Source organism: Rattus norvegicus, chromosome Y, assembly GCF_036323735.1.
Source record: "Rattus norvegicus strain BN/NHsdMcwi chromosome Y, GRCr8, whole genome shotgun sequence".
In the NCBI taxonomy this organism is placed as follows: domain Eukaryota; kingdom Metazoa; phylum Chordata; class Mammalia; order Rodentia; family Muridae; genus Rattus; species Rattus norvegicus.
The window spans coordinates 26,351,577-26,378,903 of NC_086040.1; the positions used below are offsets into that span (position 1 = coordinate 26,351,577).

Here is a 27,327-nt window from a genome sequence, read left to right on the forward strand (position 1 = left end):
GATGATGATGAGACAAATTGTTTCTTGAATTAAGTTAAAAGGTGAGGAAATGATTTACTCCAGCTTGTCTCCAACCATTTGTGTTGATGCTCAGTAGAAAAAGGAATTCAATCAGAAGATAGCTACCACAGTAGATTCTTATCAAGGACCACACAGTTCTATCTATTTCAAGTTTATAAACAACTGAAAGAAATATATTGGTTAGTTATCTACCATGTTCCCTTTAAATATCTTTTCTCATAATTCTCTAAGTCACAGACCTAGGACAAAATATTTCTACAAAGACAATCTGTATATAGATAATCTTAATAGTCAATAAATATGCATCTAGGCATATTTCTTCTACCTCTTTATGCTGCAGAGTTCCATTAGATTAATTTCTATCAAACTTTTTTAATCATGTTATTCCATAGTTCTATATGTTTTTTTTAATTTTCATTCTTTTTCTAAAGTATAAAACAGCAGGTTTAAATGGCATTGAACAGTAAGACCAGACTTGGTTTTTGTTTGAGACATGCAGTCATGACAATCCTGCAGCATGCTATGTAGACCAGACTGGCTTCAAACACAGGGATCATCTTTCCTCTGCCTTCTGTATCCTGGCATTAAATATGTGCCATGCCTAGTATAAGACTAGTTTAGTCAATGGGAGCTTTCTATATGATACAACCTCTTCTACTTTGCTGTCTCTGTCATTACACTAATTACACTTACTTCTACTGCACAGATTTGTTGTAAAATGAAAAGATACAAAACACAAGGCAAATGTTACATAATAATAGTTGACATCTATGGAATGTTTAAAACATTAAGAGTTTACTTTGTTCTTGGTACATTTACATGTAAAATAGTTTAAATCATTATAATAGCTTCATGAATTTAAATTATTATGCCTATGTTGATGGAGAAAACAAGAGCACAGAAAGGTTGAGGAGTTTGCTCTGGATTATTGAGCTAAATGTAACATTTGGTTGGCCTGGCCTTGTACTTGAAGGTACCCATCTTCCTCTGCCTCCACACCTGGCTGCAACTTTTATAACTGTGCACGAAGCTGGTGCTCTCAAGTACTATGTTGCTTATATGCCCATTCACACCACTCGGGAACACTATTGATCTCCACTTCCTACAATTCTGATATTCAAACACTTTAGCTCTGCAAATTAAAGCTCTTAAAGACATCTACTCTCCAAATTACTTTTCCCAAACCTATGCTACACTACTCCCACTTCAGTCCTAATGCATCTTACCTTTTAAAAAGTGGGTTTTTTCCCAGCACCTACTGTGCTCTTTCATTTCATCTCAACCAAATTATATTTCCTTAATTTATATAATCATTTTTTTAAAAAAATATTTAGTAACTTAAAAATAACAGGTCAGAAAAAGTGTTGCTTTGAAATCAAATATATAAATCAAATATCAAATCCTAGTAGGAGAAATTATTTGATTTAGAATTTCTGGTTCTCAGTTTCCTCTTGGTCAATAGAAATATCATCTGTTCTCATACTGTTCTAAAAGAAAAATGCTTAAAATGATAAGTTATTAGGAAAATGCAACTTAAAAACTAAGACAATACCTCACATCCACTTGGATGGACGTAAAAGCACCCTCATACATTACTGGTAGTAATGGAAAGCGGTATAACCTCTATAGAAGAAAATAAGATGCTTTCCTATAAAGTTAAACATGCCCCAAGCCTGCACACCTACTTGGGTTCCATTTCTCGCCCCAATAGGAGGGAAACAACTCACCTACGTCACCCGTACAGTGTTTTCTGATCAATACATGTGAGCCATAGCAAGCATATGCCCATAGGTCCTAATATCATAATAGAAACAATGAAAAATTTTAAGTTTAGAAGACCCAAAGAGTCTATGAATGGACGAATGGATAAACAAAAAGTGATATGTGGAACGTAGTACGGATTGATGCCACAACGTAAATGAATATTGAGAACACACTAAGTGAAAATGCCACAAGACTTCAATCACATGGACTATCTACTGGAGGTATATCCATAAAGACAGAAAAGTTCTGTAGTTGTCGACAGCTGGAGCAATAGAAATTTGTGACTGGGCTCCCTTCTAAGACAATAAAAGGTTTAGGTAGATTGTATAACAATATTGACATCTTCTTGTAAAATAGTTAATTCTGAGGTCAAAAAACAGCTTAAGCAAGCATGACAAAGTGAGTTTGCACCATATAAAAACAGGCTTTGTCATAGATACTTATAATTTAGTGCTGTATCATGAAGCCAGTCATGCCGGGAAAGTTCACTAACCAGCAGCCTAGCAAAATAATCAGCCTCAAGTTCAGTGAGCAACCTGGCCTAAGGGAATAAAGCAGGGATAAGAAAGACATCTGTTATCCTCTTTTGGGCTTTTTCATGTACACATGCTGGGTATACCTGTATACAGGAATCTGACACACACACACACACACACACACACACACACACACACACACACACACAAAGAAGGAGTGTTCATCTTTTATACACTTCATTTCACTAAAAGAAGTAATTACAAAGGGGGAAAGTAATAAAATATTGAAGTTGACATTGAAATTCCATCTTAAGATTAACTGTTTTAACTGTTTGCCACTCACGGATTTGCTCCAACATTCCAAAATTTCTAATTCTGTCTGGTCAACTTGACATAACGTAGAGTGACCTGGGAAGAGGTACCCCTATTGAGAATGTGTTGTGACTGTGTCTCTGGTAGACGGTCTTGACTGATGGCTGATGTGAGAGGGCCGCAAAAAAACTCAAGTAATTATGGAATAAGCTGAGTTCATGGAGTTTCTATCTAAGAATAAGAATACCACCTCTGTGAATAATGGATCCATATAATAAAAGCTGCATACTGTTCTATTCTAAACTCTCACATAGTTTAAAATCTTAGTGAGAGGATACTAACATTCATTAGCATCTTTTGGGCTAAGTGATGTTTTATGTTTCTTGCTGTGTATAATTTTATTTTCACAGTAAAAACATACATGATTTTACAGGAGCTAAATGAAGAAACAGAGTTAAATCAAGTACGTCATCTAAGGACACAAATATTTAATTTCAGTAATCTGGTTCCAGAGCCTTCTGGACTTGTATGTAAAATATTTACAAATCAGAACATGTCTGTGAACTCAAAAAAAAAAAAAAAAAAAAAAACAATGCCCCAAACAGAAGTCTATTCTATATCTTTTCATTATAATCTTTGCTGCATTGAATCCAGTTGGTGGATATGTTTTCTTTTGTTGTTTTGGGTCCTAAATCACTGTTGAAACTCATCACAAAACAGTGCCTGCGCTTTACATCCCTTTCCAGCCATGGGAAGTAAGAACTGTCTTCTAATACGAATTGTCAATCTTTTTGTGAGCTAAATGAAATAAGCGTATTTTTGGAGTTTGGCTTCTTTTGTTTATTTTTAAATGGTTAGTTTCATGTTCTATAAACCTCAGTTATAAACTTTCATCTGTGTCCCTGTATGTGGCTTCAGTTCATTCCTCTCTCTTCTCCACACCATCACATTGGGAAAAAAACAAAACAAAACAAAACATCTATTACATTGTTGATAGAACTTTGTATTGTTCCAGTTTGGGGACATAAACATAGTACAGTTACTAATGTTCTCGAGTGCTTATACGTAGGTGTATGCACTTATCTCTATTCCTAGAGAGGTTCATAGGTTACTGCCCACAAACATAGGTTACCTCCGTTTTGGTAAATAGTGCCTAGCAACACTCTGAAGTGCTATGCCTACCTTTCACTTCCAGTATTACTGCCAAGATGTGCCACTATACAGAGCAACACAACTCCTGTACACTCCAAATATATGGCTATGTGAGAGGCTTCGAGGCTGCTACTGTTGTAGGCACATTGGCACAAAAATATTTCTTTGTATTGTAGCCTCTTAGGTTGTACATTTATAAAAAACAATATAATTAAATTTTTTAACATTTTACATATACTACCAATTATTCTCAAAAAGGATTTCAACAATCAATAGTCCTACCATTAATTTACAAGTGCTTATTTTATACACTTAAGTCTACTGCAATTGTTAAGTCATAAGTGAAATCTGGCATAATTTGATTATTTTAAATTGAGCAAAGGTTAATAGAAGAAAAACTGAAAAACAAAAATCTGTATAGAAAAAATTATTTTTATGAAATTAAAACTCTGGGATATGAGATTTTTTATTGAAAATTATTGAACACTAGGTCATGTTCCCTTGAGAGACCATAGCAATTTTTCACATAATTTTTATGTGAATGCAAAATGAAAAGAATCTTGCTTGTACTTGCTTTACCGCTGCTGTGTTTCTCTCTGACTCTCAACAGTGCTATCTTCTCAGTACCTGAGTGGAGTTAAATAAAGACAGACAGCTGGCCTTATCTGTTTACCCTACCCCTCACCAATACTCACAAAAATCAAACAAAAAAAGGTTCTGAGGTTAGAGTGTAATGCAAAATGTTAGATATATAAACTGCATGCATTAAAAATAAACTCAGAGTAATACAGTCTATGTTTACTAAAAACTTAGCTTGTCAAATAAGTTAAAAAAATAAAAAAACCCAAAATCTCCCTTTCCTTTAATTCACATGAAAAGAAAGAAATCTGCTTTTTTCCTGACTTATTTAACTCTTAAGGATTGACTTCTCCTAGTTTTTCAGTACTGGGGACTGAACTCAGGAGTCCATTTGAGACAGGCAATCATTTTGCTACTGAACTACATAACCCTCTCCTTCCTCTGTACGCCCAAACCCTTTTTTTTTTGTCTAAAGACTCATTGCGGTCAAGGGCAGTTCCTATGTGTTCAAGTCACATAAAGGTGACTTGCGGGTTTACTGGGGAAATAGCATAGTGAGCAGAGAGCTTAAGGTGCAAGTGTGAGGATCTGAGTTTGAATGCAAGAAATCCACATAAAAAGCAAGATTTTATAACATGAATCTATAATCCTTGTGCTCCATCCACTGGATAGCAGGGTGAGATAGGAGAATATTAGACACCTATAGGCCAGCTTGAATGGCATAGCCGAGGTAAACAATAGAGAAACCCAGCCTCAAAACAAAAGGGAACAATGCCTGCCTTGTTCCTCTGATATTCTAACTGTGCAGGGGTCACATTTACATTTATGGATAATACAAAAACTTCAGGTTCTAAGTTACTTATAGATGAACAAATAAAGATAAATTTATAATAATCCTGTATATTTAAGGTACTGAGTTCATTGAATAGATGAGGAAACTGCTGTAGAAAAGAAGAATTTTCCATTGGACCAAAACAACCCATAAATGGTGGACCTGGAACTGAAAGTCAGACCGAGTTCTGGTCTTTCCATGGCAGCTTGGTAATCTGGTTGGTCGTGTGTACTGTAGACGTTTCATGTATCCTAGACACGTAAACTATAATTACCCTACATGCACAGAAACTGGTTAAAAATTATCATAACTCAGCAATATTAAATTGTATGATTTGTGTGCATAATACTTTTTAGCAACTAGTGGGAAGGAGGACCTTGAAGTTTTGGTTGTAATGGCTGACCTGTCTTTCTAGCTACAAAACTCTAATAATACAATGAAAACATACAGTCAATTGGAAAGTTCCTGCAATGCCTTGCAAATAGGTTTATAACTTTGTGATATAAAGTAGGCAATTCTGAGGAAAAAGCATCCAAGAAATAATAAAGTTCTGTACATCACTTAATTTCAATTGGTTTTCTCTTCAATCCATTCAGACTTCTCCAAATATTGTTAAACTTCTCTTATGCTGCATGTAGTATTCTAGTGATTAGAGACAAAAGTCCAGCAATAAAGGTGTTTGAGACCAAGTACAACTATTTCTTACATATTAGTGGCAAGTAGAGACAGGAGTATGTGATGCACTGTCATGTCACAAGCATCTGAAGAAAACTAATATGGCTAAAGGGATAGAAAAATAGAGAGGAGACCATATAATGTAGTGTGCTCACTGAATGCCTCACTGAGAATACAGCATTAAACAGAGATCTAAATGAAGGGAAAGAATAAGGCAAGTTGACACCCTGGGAAAGAGCTCCCTAAGCAACAGATGTGTCCAAAGAGTAATGGATTCAACTGAATGAGCATGGGGAGAAAGACAAGATAGGAAGTAACCAACAATTAAGGTGCAACATCATTGAACATACTGTTTACTATGGAGGGGGAGGGTTTGAAGAAAGGGGAACAGAAGGAAACCACATTGCACAGACTTGTGGTTAGAAAAAGCTCAGGGTAGATGCACACTGTTGTACGATAAACAAGAAACAACTCTTGAGACAAAGATAGTAATAATGGATGGAGTGAATAGTGATAAAATTCAAAGAATATGAAGACACAGTAATAAGATTTCATGTTTGTGTAAGTGATAAAATACGAAGGATGTTGTTTGGAAACTAAGTGTTGGCCAAAGGTAAACTATCATGTGTGCTGTCCCCAGCGAGTAGTATTACTAATAGTAACGGTGAGCAACTGATTCTAACACTGTGACAAAAGTGATGTGCCTTCCTACAGACCTGAAGGGTTCAAGTTATCAAGAACTAAATTCTTTACAAACATGAGCCAAAAGGAATAAAAGCCATGAGCTCTCAGTAAAACAACTGTGCCCTTCTCAAAACCAGGCTTTTGGAAGAAAGAAATTAATGATATAAACCCTCTGACTACCAGGAACCATAACAAGCAGGGAATTACAGATGCTTCTGAGAGGTTCCTGTTCCTGATTAACATATGTGGAAGGCTCTGACGAGGCTATCTCTTCAGCGATCCCACTCAACTCCTACCCAGGAATGACTGAGCTTTCCCATTGTTGACATATTTCTTCCTTTTCTTATACCAAGACAGAAAGCCACTTTCCTTCTCCCCATGTCTGATATCATCATGCTCTTTGTTCTCTTTCCCAAATGGCTGTTTACTCTGAATTGGAAGCAAATTAGTAAACCTTAGAGATACTGAAAGAATATCAATGAGGCAGTTGCAGACACAACAACACTTTTGACATCACAGCCGAAGCAATGGCTCTCCAGGATACAAGACATTTTTCAGGGAAGGTGTAATGATGATGTCACTGAGAACTGCCATAGCCTACCTGGGGAACAGCTTTCCCTTATATTAACCAGATTCGAGGGTGCCCTTTACAGGAGTGTCTCCAGTGACACAGTGAAAACCTATACATACTACAACTCTCTGAAGGTAGAGACTTATTTTTGCTTCATTAGTGGTTACATGCTCTGAATGGAAAAACTTTGTCAGGGGCTTGGCATAGGTAGAAAAGTTCTGGGAACATAAGGTGGAGGAGATTCTTCTGGATATTTCTATTTCCAGGTATATTCCTGTGAGATACAATTCAATTTGTTAGGTTTTCTCTGTTTCCCAAAGACCAGGATTTTCTTTGCAGACCTTTAATTGAATGAAAATTGTATTACGTTTTCCTATTGTACATTCCTTGGTATAGGACTCTATATATTTTTTCCCGTATGTGAACTTAAATATTCCTCTTTTCAATTCAATTTTTTCCAATGATTTTGGTAACAAAGGGGGTCAGTTTTAGAGTGAATATAACAGTGTAAATATTGTGTACTCTTTTCAAAAGATAAACTCCCAAATCCTTATTTTTTCCTAAAATTACCAGACATCAGTAACACAAAGGACAACATAGACTGTAGAATACAGTATTGTAGTTCCATTAGATATCAGTTTCTAATATCTACCTTCCTGTGTTCCCTCGGCCAGTCTTGAGGGTTTTGGATGTTTTACCATGATTCTTTCTTTAGGCCAAACATAAGATTCAGGAGGATGGGAAGGGAGAGGAATGAGTGAGGTCCAGGTATACCTCAAATTTAATAGGTTCTTAAGAACAGGAGGGAGTCTATTTGGCATTGTCATTTGTTGATTCTACATTCTTGAGCTAATTGTGCAGTATCCATGGCAATATTCCACCTAACGTCATAATTATAGAAGCCACCAAATATATATATACAGTATATATCAGTATATATATATATATATATATATATATATATATATATATATAGAGAGAGAGAGAGAGAGAGAGTAACAAATCTAGATAAGATAGATGAACGTAATAAGTGCATTCTTCCAGGAACCAGATATAGATCCTTCCTGAGAGACTCAGCTAGAGCATGTCAAATACAAAAGTGAATGCCAGTGGCAAACCAGTGAACTGAAAACGGAACTCTTGTTGGTAGATTTTGAGTAAGGATTACAAGGGCTGAAGGGTCTTTCAACTCAATAAGAACAAAGATGCCAACAAACCTGGTACTAAACCAATGTTCAAAGACTGTACATGGACACACTTATGTCTCCATCTGCATATGTAGCAGAGCAAGGACTTGTAGGGCACCAAAGGAAGGAGAAGCCCTTGGTCATCCATAGGTTTGACTCCTAGTGAATGGGAAAGTCAAGGGGTAATAAGTGTGGTTATAGAGTCATAGGAGGGGGACTGCTTAGGGATCTTGTGGAAATGAAACTGAATATAAACATAACATTTGAAATGAAAATATATAAATATTCAATTAGGGGTTGGAGATTTGCTCAGTGGTAGAGTACTTGCCTAGCAAGTGCAAAGCCCTGGGTTTGGTCCCCATCTCTGAATAAAAGAAAAGAAAAAAAAAGAAATATCCAACTAAAAGGGCAAAAAAAATGTTAAAAAAATTAAGAAATAATACAAAAGAGAACTGCCTGCTAATCACACCCATTGACTCAGGAATCTAATGATTCACTGTCAGGGAATGGTAGTCAGAGTAATTCTAGTGGAAAGAGTAAGATGATCAAACATCGACTAGAAGCACTTCTTTCTCCTAGATATCCGTGTCAGACACAAACTGCACTTTATGAATCCAAAGCATGGAGGAGTTTACACTGAGCTGAGGATATAAAATTTGTCTTTCTCTTCTTCCTTAGGATGTTTTACTACGGTGTAACAAAAATAAATGTGATGAGCTCTCAGAAAAACAATGGACCCCTTCCCAACAACTGGCTTTTGGAATAAAGAAATGAACGATATAAACTCTCTGCCTTCCAGCAACCATAACAAGCAGGCAAGTCCAGATGCTTCTGAGAGGCATCTTGCTCCTGAATCCCATATGTGGAACACTCAGATCAAGTCTATCTGTTTAGTGAAACCACTCAATGGCTATTCAGGCCCCACTGAGTTTCTCATGAACCATATTTTTCTTCCTTTTTTTATACCAAGACAGAATTCAAGCTTCCTTCTCTCCATCTCTGATATTGTCATCCTCTGTGTTCTCCCTCCCAAATGGCTGTTTACTCTGAATTAGTGGCCAAATAGTAAACACTATTGGTACTGAAGGAATATCCAAGAGGCACATGCGGACACAACAACACTTTTGACATCACTGAAGAAACTAGGGCTCTCCAGGGTACAAGAGATTTTTCAGGGAGGGTCTAATGGTGATGCCACTGAGAACTGCAATGGCCTACCTTCTAAACAGCTTTATTTACATTGAAGAGATTTGAGGGTCCCCTTTACAGGATGTCTCCTGGGACACAGAGGAAACCTTTACATATTACATCTCTCTAAAGCTAGAGACTTCTATTTGCTTCATTATTGGTAACATGCTCTGAATGGAGAAAGTCAGTGGCTTGACATGGGTAGAAAATATGTGTGGAGGAGATTCTTCTGGATAATAATTTTTTTCCCAGGTTGATTCCTGTGATATACCGTTCAATTTTCTACGTTATCTCTGTTTCCAAAAGGCCAGTATTTTCCTTACAGATCTTTAATTGGGTGAATATATTACTACATTTTTTCACTGTACATTCCTTGCTATATATATATTCCTGAGTGTACTCAAAAATTCTGTTTTCTAATTCAATTTTTCAATGACGTAGGAAACGAAGAGGCCCCAGCCATAGCGTGAATATACCAGTGTATATATTGTGTACTACTTGAAAAGATAAACTCCATAATCCTATTTTATCAAAAATTTACCGGACATCAGTAAAGAAAAGGAAAACAGGAATTATAGAATGTGGATCTGTATCCATACTAGATATCAGTTCTCTAATATCTACCTCCTGTGTTCCCAAGGGCAGAATTGAGGCTTTTGGATATTTAACCATGATTCTTTCTTTAGTCCAAACATAAGATTCAGTAGGATGGGCATGCAGAGGAATCGGTGAGGTCCATTGAATCCTCAACATCATTACCTCATTGGTTTCATAATACCATGAGGGTTTATATTTGGCATTGTTCTTTGTCGATTCCAAATCTTTGATCTAGTTTCCCAGAATCCAAATTAAAATTCCACCAAAGCTCATAGTTGTAGGAGACAGCAAATATATATATATATATATATATATATATATATATATATATATATATATTCAGCCACCAAATCTAGATAATGCAGAGAATTGTCACTGAGAGTAACAAGATATAATTCTTTCCTGAGAGACACGGCTAGAGCTTGTCAAATGAAGAAGTGAATGGTAGTGGTAGACAAGTGAACTTTAAACCCACCCCTTTTGGTAGATTTTAAGAAAGGATTACAAGAGCTGAAAGACTTTCAATACCATAAGAAAAATAATGCAAATGAAGCAGAGATTTCTGTTACTAAACCAATTGTCAAAGACTGTACTTGACATACCTATGTCTAAACTTCATATGTAGCAGAGGATTGCCTTGTTTGGCACCAATGGAAGGAGAAGCCCTTGGTCCAATCTAGCTTTGACTACTAGTTAAAGAGAATGTCAAGGGCAGTAAATGGGGTTATAGAAAATGGGAGGGTTCTGGGTAGGGAACTTATGGCAGGAAACTGGGAAAGAAAATAACATTTGAAATAAATATATAATCAATAATTTAAAAGAGCGATGAAATTGTCTAAAAAATAAAAAAAGAAAGAAGAAAAAGAGAAGAAAACTGCAAGCTAATCACACCTATTGACTCAGAAATCTAAAGGGTCACTGTCAGGCAATGATAGAGTAATACTAGTGGAAAGACTGAGATGATGAAATATCAAGTAAAAGCACTTCTCTCTCCCAATTATCAGTGTCAGAGATAAACTGCACTATAGGAATCCAAATCAATGAGGAATTTCCTCTGAGCTGAGGACAAAATACTTTTCTTTCCTCCCTTCTTCTTCAGGACCTTTTTCTTCTGGGCAAAACAAATAAAAGCCATGAGCTCTACGGAACAACGGTGCCCATCAAATAACCTGACTTTTGGGATAAAGCTGTTAATGATATAAACTCTCTGACTTCCAGGAACCATAAAAAAAAAGGGAAGAACAGATGCTTTTGAGAGGCACCCTACTCCTGATTCCCATATGTGGAAAGCTCAGATCAAGGCTATCTCTTCAGAACACACTTAACTAATACCCTGGACTCACTGAAATTTCCCATGGACGAAGAATTTTTTTTTATACCAAGAGAGAAAGCCAACTTCCATCTCCCCATCTCTAATCTCTTCATCCTCCCTGATCTCCCTCCCAAATTGTTGTTTATTCTGAATTATTAGCCAAATAGTAAACCCTAGAGGTACTGAAGGAATATCTGTGAGTTGCTGTCGTGCCAAAGCTTGTGTCATCACCGAAAAACTTCGGACTCTCCAGGATAGAAGAGATTTTTCAGGGCAGGCCTAATGATGGTGTCTCTGAGAATTCCATGGCCTAACTGCTAAACAGCTTTCCTTACATTGACCAGATTTGAGGGTGCCTTTTCCAGGAGTGTATCATGTGACACAGTGGAAACCTTTATGTACTACATCTCTCTAAAACTAGAGACTTCTCTTTGTTCATTATTGGCTACATGCTCTGAATGGAAGAAGTTATTCAGAGGCTTGGCAGAGGTAGAAATGATCTAGGTACATAAAGTGGAGGATATTCTTAAGGATAATAATTTTATTCCCAGTTCCATTCCTGTGACATACCGTGCTATTTCCTAGGTTTTCTCTATTTCCCAAATGCCAGTATTTGCACCACACAACTTTAATTCACTGAATATTGTATTACATTTTCTTATTGTACATTCTATGATAGGGGATTTTTAAATATTCCTGTATGTGTACTAAAAATGTTATTTTCCAATTCAGTTTTATGCAATGATTTTGGCAACAAAGGGGGCCCAGCTATAATGGATACAGCAGTTTAAATATTGTGTACCTACTTCAAATGATAAACTCCCAAATTCTTATATTTTCCAAAAATTCCAGATATCAGTAAAACAAAGGACAGCATGGACTATAGACTGTGGTTCTGGAGTCCCATTAGATATCAGTAATGTAATATCTAAATTCCTGAGTTCCCAGAGACACACTTGAGGGTTTTGGATATATTTCCTTGATCCTTTCTTCAGGCCAAACATAACATTCATGAGAATGGGCAGGGAGAGGAATGGCTTGAGGTCTAGTTAAAACTCAACTTCAAGAAAAAAGACAGGACCCAACCGCCTGGTCAGGTGGGCACTCCTGAGGCTGCAGAGCGGAAGAGACCACCAACACTGATCACCCCTGCCCACATCCCTGGCCCAAGAGGAAACAGTATAAGGCCTCTGGGCTCCCGTGGGGGAGGGCCCAGGAGCGGTAGGACCCCTGCCTGAGACACCACCAGAACCTGAAGGAAACAGATTGGATAAACAGTTCTCTGCACCCAAATCCCGTGGGAGGGAGAGCTAAACCTTCAGAGAGGCAGACAAGCCTGGGAAACCAGAAGAGACTGCTCTCTGCACACACATCTCGGAAGTCAGAGGAAAAAGCCAAAGACCATCTGGAACCCTGGTGCACTGAAGCTCCCGGAAACGGCAGCACAAGTCTTCCTGGTTGCTGCCGCTGCAGAGAGCCCGTGAGCCGCACCCCACAAGCAAACTTGAGCCTCGGGACCACAGGTAAGACCAAGTTTTCTGCTGCAAGAAAGCTGCCTGGTGAACTCAAGACACAGGCCCACAGGAACAGCTGAAGACCTGTAGAGAGGAAAAACTACAAGCCAGGAAGCAGAACACTCTTTCCCCATAACTGACTGAAAGAGAGGAAAACAGGTCTACAGCACTCCTGACACACAGGCTTATAGGACAGTCTAGCCACTGTCAGAAATAGCAGAACAAAGTAACACTAGAGATAATCTGATGGCGAGAGGCAAGCGCAGGAACCCAAGCAACAGAAACCAAAACTACATGGCACCATCGGAGCCCAATTCTCCCATCGAAACAAACATGGAATATCCAAACACACCTGAAAAGCAAGATCTAGTTTCAAAATCATTTTTGATCATGATGCTGGAGGACTTCAAGAAAGACGTGAAGAACTCCCTTAGAGAACAAGTAGAAGCCTACAGAGAGGAATCGCAAAAATGCCTGAAAGAATCGCAAAAATCCCTGAAAGAATTCCAGGAAAACATAAATAAACAAGTAGAAGCACATAGAGAGGAGACACAAAAATCCCTGAAAGAATTCCAGGGAAACACAATCAAACAGTTGAAGGAATTAAAAATGGAAATAGAAGCAATTAAGAAAGAACACATGGAAACAACCCTGGATATAGAAAACCAAAAGAAGTGACAAGGAGCTGTAGTTACAAGCTTCACAAACAGAATACAAGAGATGGAAGAGAGAATCTCAGGAGCAGAAGATTCCATAGAAATCATTGACTCAACTGTCAAAGATAATGTAAAGCGGAAAAAGCTACTGGTCCAAAACATACAGGAAATCCAGGACTCAATGAGAAGATCAAACCTAAGGATAATAGGTATAGAAGAGAGTGAAGACTCCCAGCTCAAAGGACCAGTAAATATCTTCAACAAAATCATAGAAGAAAACTTCCCTAACCTAAAAATAGAGATACCCATAGACATACAAGAAGCCTACAGAACTCCAAATAGGTTGGACCAGAAAAGGAACACCTCCCGTCACATAATTGTCAAAACACCAAACGCACAAAATAAAGAAAGAATATTAAAAGCAGTAAGGGAAAAAGGTCAAGTAACATATAAAGGCAGACCTATCAGAATCACACCAGACTTCTCGCCAGAAACTATGAAGGCCTGAATATCCTGGACTGATGTCATACAGACCCTAAGAGAACACAAATGCCAACCCAGGTTACTGTATCCAGCAAAACACTCAATTAACATTGATGGAGAAACCAAGATATTCCATGACAAAACCAAATTTACACAATATCTTTCTACAAATCCAGCACTACAAAGGATAATAAATGGTAAAGCCCAACATAAGGAGGCAAGCTATACCCTAGAAGAAGCAAGAAACTAATCGTCTTGGCAACAAACAAAGAGAATGAAAGCACACAAACATAACCTCACATCCAAATATGAATAGAAAGGGAAACAATAATCACTATTCCTTAATATCTCTCAATATCAATGGCCTCAACTCCCCAATCAAAAGACATAGATTAACAAACTGGATACGCAACGAGGACCCTGCATTCTGCTGCCTACAGGAAACACACCTCAGAGACAAAGACAGACACTACCTCAGAGTGAAAGGCTGGAAAACAACTTTCCAAGCAAATGGTCAGAAGAAGCAAGCTGGAGTAGCCATTCTAATATCAAATAAAATCAATTTCCAACTAAAAGTCATCAAAAAAGATAAGGAAGGACACTTCATATTCATCAAAGGAAAAATCCACCAAGATGAACTCTCAATCCTAAATATCTATGCCCCAAATACAAGGGCACCTACATACGTAAAAGAAACCTTACTAAAGCTCAAAACACACATTGCACCTCACACAATAATAGTGGGAGATTTCAACACCCCACTCTCATCAATGGACAGATCATGGAAACAGAAATTAAACAGTGATGTCGACAGACTAAGAGAAGTCATGAGCCAAATGGACTTAACGGATATTTATAGAACATTCTATCCTAAAGCAAAAGGATATAACTTCTTCTCAGCTCCTCATGGTACTTTCTTCAAAATTGACCATATAATTGGTCAAAAACGGGCCTCAACAGGTACAGAAAGATAGAAATAATCCCATGCGTGCTATCGGACCACCACGGCCTAAAACTGGTCTTCAATAACAATAAGGGAAGAATGCCCACATATACGTGGAAATTGAACAATGCTCTACTCAATGATAACCTGGTCAAGGAAGAAATGAAGAAAGAAATTAAACACTTTTTAGAATTTAATGAAAATGAAGATACAACATACCCAAACTTATGGGACACAATGAAAGCTGTGCTAAGAGGAAAACTCATAGCGCTGAGTGCCTGCAGAAAGAAACAGGAAAGAGCATATGTCAGCAGCTTGACAGCACACCGAAAAGCTCTAGAACAAAAAGAAGCAAAAACACCCAGGAGGAGTAGAAGTCAGGAAATAATCAAACTCAGAGCTGAAATCAACCAAGTAGAAACAAAAAGGACCATAGAAAGAATCAACAGAACCAAAAGTTGGTTCTTTGAGAAAATCAACAAGATAGATAAACACTTAGCCAGACTAACGAGAGGACACAGAGAGTGCGTCCAAATTAACAACATCAGAAATGAAAAGGGAGACATAACAACAGATTCAGAGGAAATTCAAAAAATCATCAGATCTTACTATAAAAACCTATATTCGCCAAAACTTGAAAATCTTCAGGAAATGGACAATTTCCTAGACAGATACCAGGTATCGAAGTTAAATCAGGAACAAATAAACCAGTTAAACAACCCCATAACTCCTAAGGAAATAGAAGCAGTCATTAAAGGTCTCCCAACCAAAAAGGGCCCAGGTCCAGACGGGTTTAGTGCAGAATTCTATCAAACCTTCATAGAAGACCTCATACCAATATTATCCAAACTATTCCACAAAATTGAAACAGATGGAGCCCTACCGAATTCCTTCTACTAAGCCACAATTACTCTTATACCTAAACCACACAAAGACACAACAAAGAAAGAGAACTTCAGACCATTTTCCCTTATGAATATCGACACAAAAATACTCAATAAAATTCTGGCAAGACGAATCCAAGAGCACTTCAAAACAATCATCCACCATGATCAAGTAGGCTTCATCCCAGGCACGCAGGGATGGTTTAATATAAGGAAAACCATCAACGTGATCCATTATATCATCAAACTGAAAGAACAGAACCACATGATCATTTCCTTAGATGCTGACAAAGCATTTGACAAAATTCAACACCCTTTCACGATAAAAGTCCTGGAAAGAATAGGTATTCAAGGCCCATACCTAAACATAGTAAAAGCCTTATACAGCAAACTAGTTGCTAACATTAAACTAAATGGAGAGAAACTTGAAGCAATCCCACTAAAATCAGGGACTAGATAAGGCTGCCCACTCTCTCCCTACTTATTAAATATAGTTCTTGAAGTTCTAGCCAGAGCAATCAGACAACAAAAGGAGATCAAGGGGATACAGATCGGAAAAGAAGAGGTCAAAATATCACTATTTGCAGATGCCATGATAGTATATTTAAGTGATTCCAAAAGTTCCACAAGAGGACTACTAAAGCTGGTAAACAACTTCAGCAAAGTGGCTGGGTATAAAATTAACTCAAATAAATCAGTTGCCTTCCTCTATACAAAAGAGAAACAAGCCGAGAAAGAAATTAGAGAAACGACACCCTTCATAATAGACCCAAATAATATAAAGTATCTCGGTGTGACTTTAACCAAGCAAGTAAAAGATCTGTACAATAAGAACTTCAAAATACTGAGGAAAGAAATTGAAGAAGACCTCAGAAGATGGAAAGATCTCCCATGCTCATGGATTGGCAGGATTAATATAGTAAAAATTGCCATTTTTCCAAAAGCAATCTACAGATTCAATGCAATCCCCATCAAAATACTAATCCAATTCTTCAAAGAGTTAGACAGAGCAATTTGCAAATTCATCTGGAATAACAAAAAACCCAGGATAGCTAAAGCTATCCTCAACAATAAAAGGACTTCAGGGGGAATCACTATCCCTGAACTCAAGCAGTATTACAGAACAATAGTGATAAAAACTGCATGGTATTGGTACAGAGACAGACAGATAGACCAATGGAATAGAATTGACGACCCAGAAATGGACCCACACACCTATGGTCACTTGATTTTTGACAAAGGAGCCAAAACCATCCATGGAATAAAGATAGCATTTTCAGCAAATGGTGCTGGTTCAACTAGAGGGCAATATGTAGAAGAATGCAGATCGATCCATGCTTATCATCCTGTACAAAGCTTAAGTCCAAGTGGATCAAGGACCTCCACATCAAACCAGACACACTCAAACTAATAGAAGAAAAACTAGGGAAGCATCTGGAACACATGGGACTGGAAAAAATTTCCTGAACAAAACACCAATGGCTTATGCTCTAAGATCAAGAATCGACAAATGGGATCTCATAAAACTGCAAAGCTTCTGTAAGGTAAAGGACACGGTGGTTAGGACAAAACGGCAACCAACAGATTGGGAAAAGATCTTTACCAATCCTACAACAGATAGAGGCCTTATATCCAAAATATACAAAGAACTCAAGAAGTTAGACGGCAGGGAAACAAATAACCCTATAAAAAAATGGGGTTCAGGGGCTGGGGATTTAGCTCAGTGGTAGAGCGCTTACCTAGGAAGCGCAACGCCCTGGGTTCGGTCCCCAGCTCCGAAAAAAAGAACCGAAAAAAAAATGGGGTTCAGAGCTAAACAAAGTATTCACAGCTGAGGAATGCTGAATGGCTGAGAAACACCTAAAGAAATGTTCAACATCTTTAGTCATAAGGGAAATGCAAATCAAAACAACCCTGAGATTTCACCTCACACCAGTGAGAATGGCTAAGATCAAAAACTCAGGTGACAGCAGACGCTGGCGAGGATGCAGAGAAAGAGGAACACTCCTCCATTGTTGGTGGGATTGCAGACTGGTACAACCATTCTGGAAATCAGTCTGGAGGTTCCTCAGAACATTGGATATTGAACTACCTGAGGATCCAGCTATACCTCTCTTGGGCATATACCCAAAAGATGCCCCAACATATAAAAAAGACACGTGCTCCACTATGTTCATCAGAGCCTTATTTATAATAGCCAGAAAATGGAAAGAACCCAGATGCCCTTCAGCAGAGGAATGGATAAAGAAAATGTGGTACATCTACACAATGGAATATTACTCAGCTATCACAAAAACGGCTTTATGAAATTCGTAGGCAAATGGTTGGAACTGGAAAATATCATCCTGAGTGAGCTAACCCAATCACAGGAAGACATACATGGTATGCACTCACTGATAAGTGGCTATTAGCCCAAATGCTTGAATTACCCTAGATGCCTAGAACAAATGAAACTCAAGACGGATGTTCAAAATGTGAATGCTTCACTCCTTCTCTAAAAGGGGAACAAGAATACCCTTGGCAGGGAAGGGAGAGGCAAAGATTAAAACAGAGACTGAAGGAACACCCATTCGGAGCCTGCCCCACATGTGGCCCATACATATACAGCCACCCAATTAGACAAGATGGATGAAGCAAAGAAGTGCAGGCCGACAGGAGCCGGATGTAGATCGCTCCTGAGAGACACAGCCAGAATACAGCAAATACAGGGGCGAATGCCAGCAGCAAACCACTGAACTGAGAATAGGACCCCCATTGCAGGAATCAGAGAAACACCTGGAAGAGCTTGAAGGGGCTTGTGACCCTATATGTACAAAAATGCAAAGCAACCAGAGATTCCAGGGACTAAGCCACTACCCAAAGACTATACATGGACTGACCCTGGACTCTGACCCCATAGGTAGCAATGAATATCCTAGTAAGAGCACCAGTGGAAGGGGAAGCCCTGGATCCTGCTAAGACTGAACCCCCAGTGAATTAGACTGTTGGGGGGAGGTTGGCAATGGGGGGAGGGTTGGGAGGGGAACACCCATAAGGAAGGGGAGGGGGGAGGGGGATGTTTACCCGGAAACCAAAGAATTATTATTACGTATTAAATAAATTTAAAAAAAAAATTAAAAAAATGTTAAAAATAAAAAAAAACATGAATTTGTTTTTCTGATATATACCTTCTCTTTATATACCATGTTGATGAAACCTTAGGACATAGGAATGCATAGTAACCATCTTAGTAGAATTTCGGGATTTTATTGTATCTTGTTTGACATGTGCACTTCTATTAAAATGCTATTTCTTTTCTAAGTCTCTTAATTTACCTGGAGAGGTTTCCGGGATGTTTGCCCGGAAACCAAAGAATTATTATTAAGTATTAAATAAATTAAAAAAAAAAGAAAAAAAAAACTCAACTTCAGCGGCTGGGGATTTAGTTCAGTGTTAGAGCGCTTACCTAGGAAGCGCAAGGCTCGGGGTTCGGTCCCCAGCTCCAAAAAAAAAAAAAAAAAAACAAAAAACAAAAACAAAAAAAAATAACTCAACTCAATAGATTCATAAGAACAGGAGAGAGTCTATTTGGTATTGTCATTTGTGGATTCTACAATCTTGACCTAGTTTCCCAGAATCCATGTTAAAGTTCCACCTAACATCATACCTCTTTGAGCCAACAAAAGTATGTGTGTGTGTGTGTGTGTGTATGTGTGTGTGTGTGTGTGTGTGTGTGTATATATATATATATATATATATATATATATATATATATATATATATATATATAAAATCAGACACCAAAACTAGGTAAGATTAATGAAACTAGGAATCACATGCTGCCGGGAACCGGATATAGAATTTTCCAGAGAGACACTGCTAGACCATGTCAAATACAGAAGTGAATCCTAGTTGCAAACCAGTGAACTGTAAACTGACGACACATAGGTAGATTTTGTGAAAGGATAACCAAAGATGAAGGGGCTTTCAACTCAATAAGAACTGTTTCAACAAACCAGAGCTTTCTGGTACTAAACAAATATTTTAAGACTGTACATGGATAGACCAGTGACTCCAAATGCATATGTAGCAGAGGATGGCCATGTTGGGAACCAATGGAAGTAGAAGCCCTTTGTCCAAACTAGGTTTGACTCCCCTTTCAAGGGAATGTCAAGGTGCTGTAAGGGAGGTTATACAAGAAGGGTAGGAGGACAGGTAACGGGTCTTACAGGCAGGAAACTGGGAAAGAAAAAATATGAAATGTAAATATAGAAATATTCATTTAAAAAAGCAATAGAATTTAGAAAAAATAAAGAAAAATGAAAGAAATAAAAGATAGGAATACTGCAGGCTAATGTCACCAATGGTCTCAGAAATCTAAAGGGTCACCTTCAGAGAATGGGAGTCAGAGTAATACTAGTGGAAAGGCTGATATCATGAAGTGTCAACTAGAAGCACGATATCAGTGTCAGACACAAACTGCATTATAGGAATGGAATGCATGTGGGAGATTCCTCTGAGCTGAGGACAGAATACTTGTCTTTACCTCCTTTCTTAGGACCTTTTTCTTTTGGGCAAAAAGAATAAAGGCATGAGCTCTCAGGAAAACAACTGTATGATTCCCAACACCTGGCTTTTGGAATAAATAAATGAATGTTATAAACTCTCTGACTTCCAGGTATCATAACAACAGGGAAGTCCAGATTCTTCTCAGAGGCTCCCAGCTCCTGATTCTGAAACGTGGAAGACTAAGACCAAGGCTTCTCTTCAGCGAACACACTTAGCCCCTACCCCGGACTCTCTGAACATTCCCAGTGATGGCATATTTCTTCTTCTTTTTTTATTTTTATTTTTTAATGAAAACAGAAGGCCATCTGCCTTTTCCCCATCTCTGGTCTCTTCAGCCTTTTTGTTCTCCCTCCTAAATGACTGTTTACATTGAATGAGAGTCTAATTAGTAAACCTAGATTTACAGAAGGAATAACCCTTAGGCCGTGCTGTGATGACAACACTTGTGACATCACAGAAGAAGCTAGTGCACACCAGGGTACAAGAGATTTTTCAGGGAGGGCCAAATGGTGATGTCAATGAGAACTGCCTTAGCCTGCCTGCTGAACTATAATGGCCAGATTTGAGAGTGCCCCTTCAAGGAGGGTTTCCAGCGAAACAGAGGAAACCTTTATGTATTCATCTCTCTAAAACTAGAGACTTCTCTTAGCTTCACTAGTGTTTACATGCTTTGAATGGAGAAACTTAGTCAGGGGCTTGTCATGGGTAGAACATATCTAGGATCATGGAAGGGAGGAGATTATTCTGAAAAATAATTCTAATCCAAAGTCCATTCCTGTGACCTTCAGTTCAATTTCCTAGCTTTTATTTGTTTCCCAAAGGCCAGGATTTTCCCTACAGCCCTATTATTGAGTGAACATTGTATTTCATTTTCTTACTGTACATTCCTTGAAAGGGCACATTATATATATATATATATATATATATATATATATATATATATATATATATATATATATATATGTCCTGAATGTGTACTCAAAAATTCTGTTTTCCAATTCAATATTTTTGTAATGAATTTGAGAACAATGGAGGCCAAGGCAAAGAGTGAATATAACAGGGTAAATACTATGTAATTACTTCAAACGATAAACTACCAAATCTTTTTTTTTATCCAAAAATTATCAGATATCAGTAAAGCAAAGTACAACATGGACAAGAGAAAGAGATTCTGTAATACCTTTAGATGTCAGATAGCTAATATATACCTTCCTGTGTTCCCAGGGTCAGGCTTGAGGGTTTTGGATGTTTTACATGTTTTTTTTTTTTTTCAGATAAAACATAAGAGTCAGGAGATTGGGCAGGGAGAGCAATGGCTTGAGGTCAAGGAAAACCTCAACATTACTAGTTTCATAAGAACAGAAGGAAGTCAATTTGGTATTTTTATTTGTAAATTCTAAATAATTGAGGTAGTTCCAAAGTATCCATGTTAAAATTCCACCTAATCTCATGGCTTGTATGAGCCTCATATATATATATATATATATATATATATATATATATATATATATATATATATATATATATATATATATATATATATATATACTGTTGAAGCTAAGAATTGCATGCCTCCGGGAGCAGGATATAGATCTTTCCTGAGAGACACAACGAAAGCTGGTCCAATAGAGAAATGAAAGCTAGTGGCAAACCAGTGAACTGAGAACGGACCTCTTGCTAGTAGATTTTGAGAAACGATTACAAGAGCTGAAGGGGCATTAAAACCATAAGAAGAACAATGCCAAGGAACCAGATATTTCAGGTACTAAACCAATATTCAAAGAATGTATATGGACAGACCTATGGTTCAAACTGAATATGTAGCAGAGGATGGCCTTTTTGGGCACCAAAGGAAGGAGAAGCCCTTTGGTTTCATCACTAGGTTTAGCTCCCAGTTTATGGGAATGTCAAGGGGCAGTAAGGGTGGTTTTAGAGGAATTGGATGGGGACTACTTAGAGATCTTATGGACAGGAAACTGGAAAAGGTAATACAGAAGTATGGAATTAAAAGCAAAAAAAATATTCAAAATGAAAGAAATTAAAGAAAAGAAAACTGGCTGCTAATCACCCCTATTGACTCAGAAATATAAAGAGTCACTGTCAATGTATGGTAGACAGAGTAATACTTGTTGAAAGACTGAGATCATGAATTCTCAACTAGAAGCACTTTTCTCTCCCATATATGAGTGTCGGACACAAAATGCACACTGTAGGAATCCAAAGCTTGGAGGAGTTTACACTGAGCTGAGGATAGAATAATGACCTTTCCCTTCTTCCTTAGGATGCTTTTCTACTGGGAAAAAAGAATAAAATTGATGAGATCTCAGGAAAACAGCACCCTTCCCAACATTTGGATTTTGGGATAAAGAAATTAGTGATATAAACTCTCTGATTCCAGGAACCAAGCAGGGAAGTCCAGATAATTCTGAGAGAATCCCAGCTCCAGGTTTGCATATGTGGAAGGCTCAGATCCAGGCGATCTCTTCAGGTAACCAACACAGCTCCTACCCAGGACTCATGTATATTTCCCATGGACCAGGTATTGCTTCCTTTTTTATATACCAAGACAGAAGGCCAGCTTCCTTTTCCCCATCTCTGATCTCTTCATAGTCTTTGTTCCCCTTCCCAAAAACTGTTTACTCTGAATTATAGGAAAATTAGTAAACCCTAGAGGTACTGAAGGAATATCAGAGAGGGAGATACATACAGGACAACACTTGTGACATCACAGAATAAACTAGGGCTCTCCAGGATACAAGAGATTTTTTCAGGGAAGGACAAATGATAATGTCACTGAGAACTGCCATGAATTACCTGCTAAAAAGCTATCTTTATATTGACCAGATTTGGCGGTGCTCTTTCCAGGATAGTCTCCTGTGACACTGTGGAAACCTTTTCTTACTACATCTCTCTAAAATTAGAGACCTCTTTGTGCTTCATTAGTGGTTGCCTGCTCTGAATTGAGAAAGTTAGTCAGGGGATTGCAATTGGTAGAAAAGATCTACGAACATGGAGTGGAGGAGATTCATCTGGATAATAATTTTATTCCCAGGTCCATTCCTGTTACATAAAGTTCAATTTTTTAGGGTTTCTCTGTTTCCCAATGGCCAGTATTTTCCATACAGACATTTAATTGGGTGAATATTGTATTACATTTTCTTTTCTTTTTCTTTTTTGCTTTTTTTTTTTTTTTTTGGAGCTGGGGATTGAAACCAGGGCCTTGAGCTTGCTAGGCAAGTGGTCTACCACTGACCTAATTCCCCAACACTGTATTACACTTTCTTATTGTACATTCCTTGATAGGGGACTTTATGTATATTCCTGAAAGTATACTCAAAAATTCTGTTAACGAATTCAATTTTTTGCAATGGTTTTGTAAACAAAGGGGACCAACCCATAGAGTGAATATAACAGTGTATATATTGTATACCTACTTCAAATGATAAACTCAAAACTCCTATTTTATCCAAAAATTACCAGACATCACTATAGCAAAGGACAACATGGAGTATAGAATGCGGTTCTGAAGTCCCATTAAGTTACAGTTCTGTAATATCTAACTTCCTGTTTTCCCACTGCAAGACTTGCAGGTTTTGGATGTTTTACCATGATTCTTTCTTCAAGGAAAACAAAATTCAGGAGGATGGGCAGGGAGAGGAATGGCATGAGGTCCAGGGAAACCTCAACTTCAATAGGTTCATAAGAACAGGAGGAAGTCTATTTGGCATTTGTGACTTCTACATTTTTGACCTCCTTATGCAGAATCTATGTCTAACATCATAGCTGAAGAAGCTGTGGATAGATTAGATATAGAGATAGAGATCGAGATAGAGATAGAGATAGATAGATAGATAAAGATACAGATACTGATACAGATACAGATACAGATACAGATATAGATATAGATTGATAAACATATCTGCCACCAAAACTAGAAAAGATTGTTGAAGCTAAGAAGTGCATGCTGCCAGGAACCAGGCATATATATATATGAACGTTAGTGGTAAACCAGTGACCTGAAAACGGACCTATTGTTGGTAGATTTTGAGAAAGGATTACAAGAGCTAAAGGGTTTTTTAGCCCCATAAGAATAACAATGGCAATAAACCAGAGCATTCCAATTATAAACCCACATTAAAAGATTGTACATTGAGAGACCTATGGTTGAAAATACACAGGTAGCAGAGGATGGCTTTTTGGGCACCAATGGATGCAGAAGCCCTTGATCCTCCCTAGGTTTGATAGCCATTTCAAGGGAATGTCAAGGGGCAGTAAGAGGAAGTATAGTATAATGGGTGGGAGACCGGTTAGGGACCTAACCTACAGGAAACTGGGATTGGAAACAATATTTGAAATGTAAATATAGAAATATCCCATTCAAAAAAGCAATAAAATTTGCTATAAAATTTAAAAAATAATAAAAACAAATTAAAAGAAAAGAGAATTGCCAGCTAATCACATCTATTCACTCAGAAATCTAAAGGGTCACTCTCAGGAGAGTAATACTAGTGGAAAGACTGAGATGGTGAAGTCTCAAATAGAAGCTCTTCTCTCTCCCAGACATCAGTGTCAGACACAAACTGCACTATAGGAATCCAAAGCATGGAGGAGTATACAGTGAGCTAAGGACACAATATTTGACTTTCCCCTCTCCATTAGGACATTTTTCTTCTGGGCAAAATGAAAAAAAAAATGATAAGCTCTCAGGAAAACAATTCTGCCCTTCCCAACACCTGGCTTTGGAATAAATAAAATAATGTTATAAACTCTCTGATTTCCGGGAATCATAAAAAGTAGGGAAGACCATATGAGAAGCTCTAATCTCCTGATTCTCATATGTGGAAGGCTCAGATCAAGGATAACTCTTCAGTGAACTCATTGAACACCTACCCATGAAAAACTGAGCTTTCCCATGGATGACATATTTCTAGCATTGTTTATAACAAGACAATGCCCAGCTTCCTTCTCTCCATCTCTGATCTCTTCGTCCTTCTTGTTCTCACTCCCAAATGACTGTTTACTCTGAATTAGAGGACAAATAGTAAACACTAAAGGTACTGAAAAAATATCTAAGAGGCAGTTGCTTTCAGCACAACACTTGTGATATCATGGCAGAAGCAAGGACTTTCCAGGATACAAGAGATTTTTCAGGTGGGGCCGAATGATGATGTCATTGAGAACTGCCATGGCATACCTGCTAAATATTCCTCCCAATGACGAGATTCAAAGGTGGCCTTTCCAGGAGTGTCTCCTGTGATACAGTGGAAACCTTTATGTACTCCATCTCTCTAAAGCTAGTGACTTCTCTTTGCTTCATTAGTGGTTACATCCTATAAATGGAGAAAGTTAGTCAGGGGCTTGGCATGGGTAAAACTGATTTAGGCATATGGACAGGAGGAGTTTCTTCTAGATATTATTTTTTCCCAGATTCATTCCTGTGACATACAGTTCATTTTTTTTCTCTGTTTCCCAAAGTCCAGTTTTTTCCCTACAGACCTTAATTGAATAAATATTGTGTTTCACTTTCTCATTGTACTGTCCTTGTTAGGGGACTTTATGAATATTTTTGAATGTGTACTCAAAAATTCTGCTTTCCAATTCCATTTTCTGCCATGATTTTGGCAACAAAGGGGCCCATCTATACAGTGAGTATAACAGTGTAAATATTGTGTACCTTCTTCAAATGAAAAACTCCCAAATCCTTATTTTATTCAAAAATTTTCAGACATCAGAAAAGCAAAGGACCACATGGTGTATAGAATTCGTTTCTCTAGTCCCTTTTGATATCAACACTACAGTATCTACCTTCCAGTGTTCCAGTGCCAGATGTGAGGGTTTTGGAAGCTTTATCGTGATTCTTTCTTAAGGCCAAACATGAGATGCAGGAGGATGGGCAGGGAAAAGAATGGCTTGAGGACCAGTGAAACCTCAACTTCAATAAGTTCATGAGAACAGGAGGAAGTCTATTTGGCATTGTCCTTTGTGGATTTTACATTCTTGACCTGGTTGCACAGAATCCATGTTAAAATTCCACCTTACGTCATAACTGTAGCAGCCATCAAGCATATATATATATATATATATATATATATATATATATATATATATATGCCACCAAAACTAGATAATAATGATGAAGCTAAGAAGTGCATTCTCCCAATAAATAGATACAGAACTTTCCTTAGAGACACAGATAGATCATGTCAAATACAGAAGCGAGTGCTAATGGCAAACAAGTAAATGGACCTCTTGTTGGTAGATTTTGAGAAAGGATTACAAGAGATGAAGGGGCTTTCAAACGCATAAAAACAACAATGTCAATGAACCAGTGCTTTCTGGTAGTAAACCATTACTCAAAAATGGTTCATGGACAGAATTATGGCTCGAACAGCATATGAGACAGAGTATGTCGTTGTTGAGCATCAGTGGAAGGAGAAACCATTTGTTCTCCCTGGGTTTGACTCCCAGTTCAATGGAATGTAAAGGGGCAGTAAGGGGAGCAGTAGAACAAGGGGACAAGACAGGATAGGGATCTTATGGGCAGGAAATTGGGAAAAGAAATAACATTTGAAATAAGAATATAGAAATATCCAATTAATAATAAGGAATATAATTTGGTGAAAAATAAAAAAAGAAAGAAATTATATGAAAGAGCATGACCAGCTAATCATACCTATTGACTGAGAAATCTAAAAAGTCACTGACATGGAAGGATAGTCAGAGTAATACTAGTGAAAATACTGAGATGATGAAGACTCAACTAGAAGCACTTCTCTTTCCCAGATATCAGTGTCAAACACAAACTGCACTATAGATTTCCAAAACATGGTGAAATTTTCTGTGAGCAAAGACACAATAACTGTCCTTCCCTTCTCCCTTATGTCAGTGTCAGACACAAACTGCAATAAAGGAATTCAAATTATGGAGGAGGTTAATCTGAGCTGAGGAC

General features: G+C 37.7%; 1 long non-coding RNA gene across 1 annotated transcript in view; it reads right to left on the minus strand.

The window, feature by feature from the left end:
* The window catches only part of LOC134484332 (uncharacterized), a 99,961-nt gene extending 92,080 nt beyond the window's left edge, over nt 1–7,881 (minus strand). Inside the window, exon 1 of the long non-coding RNA XR_010061731.1 lies at nt 7,719–7,881. This is a non-coding gene — a long non-coding RNA (uncharacterized LOC134484332). The remainder of the gene's footprint in view (nt 1–7,718) is intronic.
* Between the last annotated feature and the right edge of the window lie 19,446 nt (nt 7,882–27,327).